The sequence below is a fragment of the Chlorocebus sabaeus genome, chromosome 14 (genome assembly GCF_047675955.1).
Source record: "Chlorocebus sabaeus isolate Y175 chromosome 14, mChlSab1.0.hap1, whole genome shotgun sequence".
Taxonomy (NCBI): domain Eukaryota; kingdom Metazoa; phylum Chordata; class Mammalia; order Primates; family Cercopithecidae; genus Chlorocebus; species Chlorocebus sabaeus.
This window is the reverse complement of record NC_132917.1, coordinates 82,109,545-82,116,384: the sequence shown is the minus strand read 5'-3', so window position 1 is coordinate 82,116,384 and position 6,840 is coordinate 82,109,545. Positions and strand designations below refer to the sequence as shown.

General features: G+C 35.5%; 1 pseudogene; it reads right to left on the bottom strand.

The window, feature by feature from the left end:
- Nucleotides 1-4,545: 4,545 nt before the first annotated feature.
- On the bottom strand, nucleotides 4,546-5,342 carry LOC103219975 (small ribosomal subunit protein uS5 pseudogene; annotated as a pseudogene).
- Between the last annotated feature and the right edge of the window lie 1,498 nt (nucleotides 5,343-6,840).

Here is a 6,840-nt window from a genome sequence, read left to right as displayed (position 1 = left end):
GAAAGTAAAGAAGTACTGGAAAATGGATTATGGTGAGTTAAGGAACACAGATGAAAACCTGAAAGAGTTCTAAAAAGCCAAAGCCGGAATAATTGGAGAATTAAATAGTTAATGAACTATGGGGCTGTAACCCCTAGAATAAAATAAATACCTAAAATTAATATTTATATAAATAAATCACAAAATTATTTCTCATCTAATACATCTAATTGAATAAAAACTGAATAAAGGGCAGTGATTCAATAATACAAATAGAAAGAATGAGGAAAACTGGGTGTGGTGACTCATGCCTGTCATCCCAGCATTTGGGGAGGTTGAGGCAGGCAGATAACTTGAGCTCAAGATTTTGATACCATCCTGGGCAACAAAATGAAACCTTGTCTCTACCAAAAATACAAAATTAGCCAGACTTGGTGTCACACACCTGTGGTCCAAGCTACTTAGGAGGCTGAGGTGGGAGGATCACTTGAGCCAGAGAGGTGGAGGTTGCAGTGAGCCAAGATCAGGCCACTACACTCCAGCCTAGGTGGCAGAGTGAGACCTTGTCTCAAAAAAAAAAAGGGGGGGGGGGGAAATATAAATCTTTTATCGGGCAAATAACAGTTTTTTATTATGGTAGGCAACATTCATATTCACTAATAATTTTTCATGGATTAAAGTATGAGGAGAAACAAAATATTTACATAGTCTCTCAAAGTATCAGCTCACAATATTGATAAATTAGAAAAAGTGAAAATACTATAATTTTACAGTGGAGGAAACTGGCATACACTCGCTTGAATGGTGAAAATTAAGATTATCAGTAATAAGACATATCAATACCATCTACCCCTTGATATCTGTGCTAAGAGGAGCACATAATTTCTGCAATATTGTTACCAAAAAATCATAACCTTCATCTAACTATAAGAAAACATCAGGCAGGTACAAATTGAGGAGCATTTTCCAAAATAAATGGCATATTGAAACGTAACAAAGTCATAAAATACAAAGAGGGAATAAGAAGCTGTTACAAATTGGAAGAAAGTGTGGTGAAATGATGACTCCCTACAAGTGGGATCTGAAATAAATATTGGATGGAAAATCTGGAGTTTTGTTGATGGTATTGTACCCATGATAATTTCCTGGTTTTGATAATAGCACAACGGTGATGTAAGAGGTGAATATTAGGGAAGCTGGGTGAAGAACATAGAAAATTCTACCATTTTTATAACTTTTCTCTAACTTTTAAATTATTTTAAAATAAAAAGTAGATAGGAAGAGAAAGTGACCTATAGATTAAAGTAAGACTTAAATCACATATAGCTAGTTGACAATTGCTGAATTCTCAAAGAAACATTAAAAAATGAGTAACTGGATATCCCTGAACAGATACTTGATTGAATAGCACAGATTGGATATTTAATTATATTTAAAAATAATTTTTATTACATAATGGATGTTTAAAGAAATAGTTCTTAGATTTGTATTCTAAAATCTTCAAATAAAATTATATGATGGCTGGGATTTGATTGATCTTGATAAACAAAGGGAGAACTAAGTAAAGTAATCAAGAAACAAGATTAGCCATGATTTGATATTATTTGTTGAAGAAGCTTGATAGACTCATGGGATTTTTAAGAATTATTTTTTATTTGTTGAATTTTCTATCATGAAACATGAAATATCCAAAAACATAATTATTTAAGAAATAGATTGAGTATAGCATTAAATGGCTCCTTTCTCTGCTTGATTGTGCTACCTGGTACTCCCCTACAATGGTAGCATGGACGTCTCGCTGAGAGCTGAGATTCTTGGATGTATCCTGTGGAGTCATGTCAACACCCATTAACTAGCCAAATCATTAAGAGGCAGGTGAGATTTATTTCTAAATAAACCAACTAACAAAACCAATTAATAATTAACACATATGGATATAATTGGTGTGTGTAGTTATGTGTAGACACTAGTTTGTCTCTCTTTATTTTGATATTTCATATTAAAAGATTAATATAATTTGAAGAATGAAAGCTCTCCTAGTACTTAATTTACTTCTATTTTATACCCATCCTCATACCATAAAGCTTCAAATGTTCTTGCTAAAAATTTGATAATAAAAACTTATGGGACAGAAATAATAGATAAGACTTAATATACCACTTACCAAATAACAAACAGTGGTATGAATATTTAATTTACTTAATTGCCTCCAAAATTCTAAGAGGTATTTATTATATGCCTATTTCATAGCCAAGGGAGCTGAGACAGAGTTTAAGTAACTTAGATTTAGATTCAATAAATGGCACAACCGGGATAAACTCAGAGAGAATTTTTAGTGTTTGTGCTCTTATTCACTTCTGTATATTGGTTCCTAAATAGGATATAAATATTCTAAACTATTATAATATTAGAGTAAAACATCAAACCTTAGAAACAAAATCTGAAGAGACTACATTAATAAGAAAAAATTAGATAGTGTAGCATACTTTAAAATGTCAATGGTCTCCAAGCAAACAAGAACAATGCAAGAGTAGCAAAAACAAAGCATAATTTTAAACCAAAATGTATAATATGGTTTAAATATGACTATTTTACACTGCTGAGAAAAGTGCAATTTATTAACATATAGCAGTCCTCTGCTTTTGTGTATGAAATGACATAATAAACAAACAAAAATGTTCACTACAATTTGACAGAACTGTAGTCCAGTGGGAAATCCTCTTAGAATATGACAGATCAAATACAAAACTTCAGTAACACAATTATTTGACTTTGTGAAACATATGTGAATTTGTGCCTTCCCCTCTCTCTCAACACCAGCTGTTTAGGGTAGGTGACATTAACTCAATGGTCTTTTTCTTGAAGAGCATTTTTTGAGGGTTTTATTTGTGTTCAGATTTAAGAGGAGGTGTCAGACAAAGTGGAATGATAGTTAAGGGGATATTTCTTAAATAAAGGAGCCAGGTGAGGAATGAAAATGAGGGGGATCATTGGGCGTGATGGTATGCGCCTGTAATCCCAGCAACTTGGAGGCTAAGGAGGGAGGATAGTGAGTCAAGGTTGCACCACTGAACTCCAGCCTTGGTGACAGAGCCAGATCCTGTCTCAGGAAACAAACAAACAAACAAACAGAGGGAAAGGAAAGAAGAAACACTAAGGTGGTATTTGAATAGACAATTTAATTTTTAAAAAGGTCAAAGAGAAATATGAAGTTTTAAATTCTTGTACTTATGAGTGTGTTATACACATTCCTCCCTGTATTTCTCTACAAGATCTACAAAATCTTTGGTAAACTCCATCTCTCATTAATGCTTTTTATGTGAGTAGCTTCAAATAAAGCACAAGAGACTTTGCTTAAGTATTCCATAGGAGAATACACAAGAGACAGTAGCTGATTTGTCACAATTTCCCCTGGAAATTCTAGAAGTCTAAAGAAGAAACAGTGCTTCCTAAGCCCATGGAATTAAGATTTGGAGAAATCTAACGATCCTACAGGACAGAAAGATACCAGTTGGCCTCTTCTTTTCTCACATGGTTAAAACATTACATGTATGAATACACATTAACATTTACATATGTATATGGATTGGTTTGTGTGTATTTATATGAATTAATAGAAATGAATGTGTGGTGGTATAGTATGAACATTGAAATTGACAGAATTCTAAACTCTGACAAATATCCATGAAATTTGTGGCAATAAATGAAGACCACCCAAATGAAAACAAGCAAAGGCTATTTATTCAGAGCTTGCTACAGCAAGGAAGTCAGCTACTATCTCTTGTGTATGGCAGAGACTCAAAAGCAAACAGAAGAGTGGGAAAGCTTTATAGTGGAAAAAAGAATACTTCAGTCAAATAGTTGTCTTGAATAGAGGTTGTTGGCATGGGGAAGCTGGAGTGGGCCAACTAGAAGTGGAACACTATTTGTGATAGTGATAGAACACAAAAGTATTTTTGACTTTGTCTGATTGGTCCTAGTTGGAAGTGGATATGGGGTGCAAAGATTGTGGAAATTCTCAGTTATTGATCAAATCCTGCCTATTTGGTACAATTGCTGCATAAATTGTGCTAGACTTTCTAGTCGGCTCGCTACAAATGTGTGTGAGAGTTCCATTTTCATGTGCAATATGACCATGTCTGTTTGTATATTCAGTCTCTCAAATTGTTAAAAAATATCGTCAGGTACTAGGCACAATAAAACAAATGAAATGTAAATCTTAGCTGATCTCTGGTCATGATGTATTAATACTAGAAATTATTCATGAACACAGATGCTCCTCAACTTATCCTAGATTTATGTTCTGATAAACCCATCCTAAAGTCAAAAAATTGTAAGTCAAACCATTTTTGAGGGCCATCTGTATAGCAAAACAAACAAAAGAAACTGAACCCTCAAAAATATTAAAAGGATGAATATTTAATTATTATATTATAATGAATATTTTAAAATTAGGAAATAATTACAATGGTATGCCAAAAGAAATCCCAATGAAAATTACTTCTTTTTTTTTTTTTTTTTTTTTTTTTTAGTAACAGGCTTAATTCACTTTATTTTTGTTGTACAAAAACCCTATGTTGTAGCCACAGCTGGAGCCTGGGTCCGCTGCACAGAGACTCTGGTGTGGGTCTTGACAAGGTGGTCAGTGAATTCCTGATAGGGAGACTTGGTAAACACAGTCTCCTTCCAGAGGTCAGGGGTCAGGTAGCTGTAGGTCTTAGAGATGGCATCAAAGGTGGCCTTGGCGAAGTTGCCCAGGGTGGCAGTGCAGCCCCGGGCTGAGGTGTAGCAGTCATCAATACCAGCCATCATGAGCAGCTTCTTGGGCACAGGCGCTGAGACGATGCCAGTGCCCCTGGGTGCAGGGATGAGGCGCACCAGCACAGAGCCGCAGCGGCCTGTCACCTTGCAAGGGACGGTGTGGGGCTTGCCGATCTTGTTCCCCCAGTAGCCTATGCGCACCGGGACAATGGAGAGTTTGGCCAAGATGATGGCCCCACGGATGGCAGTGGCCACCTCCTTGGAGCACTTAACACCCAGGCCGACGTGGCCATTGTAGTCGCCGATAGCAACAAACACCTTAATGGGCAGAGAGAAGAGGTAGATCTCCTCCAGGGACTTGATCTTCATGTCCTTGACCAAGCGGCCCAGCTTGGTGACGGGCATCCACTCTTTATCCTCGGCCTTGCCTCCGCGAGCTCCGCGGCCTCGGCCCCGGCCCCGTCCACGGCCGCGACCCCGACCCCGGATGCCACTGCCGAAACCTCCGTGGAAGCCACCGCGGTTCCCCATCCCAGGGCCACCAGGGCCTCCGGGCCCCCCCGCTGCACCGGCGTCATCCGCCATTTGGTGTTCTCTCGGAGAAGAAGTGAAAATTACTTCTTAGGGGAAAATATAAATAAGCAATAGACTCAGTAGCAGAAATTATTTGCTGATTAATAAACATGAGAAAGCAAAATGTGAAAATTTAAACTTTAAAAATGTTCTGGGCAAAATGGATTTATTGGTAAGATCTGTGAAGACTTCAGTGAATAGATAATTATTATATTATTCAGTATATATTTTAAGATAGAAACATATTTTTTAAGGATGGAGGCACATACATGTATACAAACACACAGGAGATTGATAGACCAGGATGAGCAAATTGCAGCCTGCAAGTCTAGTCCAGCCTATTGCTTGTTTTAGTAAATAACGTTTGGTTGAATAGTTGCTGCAGCAACTCACATGCTATAACAGTTGAGTAGTTACAACTGAGAGGTTATGACTCACAAAGTCTAAAATATATAATGTTTGTGCTTTTATTGAAAAAAACGTGCCTATTATTGGGTATTTGTAAGTATTCCAAGTGTAATATAGGTTTATTTCATGTGGAATTGAGTATTTACAAATATCAAATAATATATTAACACATCAAATCCTACATTGTATTTTTTAGAAAAAGATTTTGACAAAAATAGGATGTATAAATGCAAACATGTTTAATCCCTTGGCTATTGATGAGAAATTGCCACAACTCTTTCCTTCATTCTAGCTATCAGAATATTAGATTTAATATTGATGTTATGGATTAAAGTAGGTGTTATGACCGAAATCAGAGTTAAATTATTCTCCCCAAACTGTAGAGCCCTTGCTTCTCACTTGCAAAATCACTCTACCACCTCTACCCTGCTAGTTGGGAACAAGTTTGCCCTGAAAAACTTAACTTATGAAGACTCAGATAATGTACCTACTTGTGAATGAATCTGGGCAGTACTTTCCTGCAATCTTAGACATTCTATAACTCACTATGTTTTTCAGTTGCATAGAATTAAAGAATTTGATGATGGGGAAGTTTCAACTTTATGCAACAAGATGAAATGACTGGGAATAAAAGAGAATGTTTCCTCTTTAAAGATTCATAAGAAACATACAGTGAAATTATGGTTAGTAACTTAAAAAGTAATTCTGACTACCTCAGTCAATAATAAATTTTACAGAAATTAAACACACATTTTGAATCATAAAACCATTTATAATTTAGAAATAGAAAAGAAAAAATATAATCTGCAAATAGTAGATTGAATAGTGAGTGTCTTGGGCAACATCTTCCACAGTGTGTTTCATGGACAAAAAATTCCTGAAGACGAAACAAAAGTAAATGTTTTTCGTTGTTGTTTAAATAAGTTTAACACACTCAAAACTATATCCAGTCTTTAAGATATTTTTAATGTACTTTTGTGTATTAAGGGTTATGACATCTAAATTATATACTTACTAATTCCAAACATATTTTAACAAGAAACTTTTATATTCAGTAATTATTATTCTATTATAAAAATGCTAAAGGAGAAAATTTCCAATTTTAATCAATAAAAAACA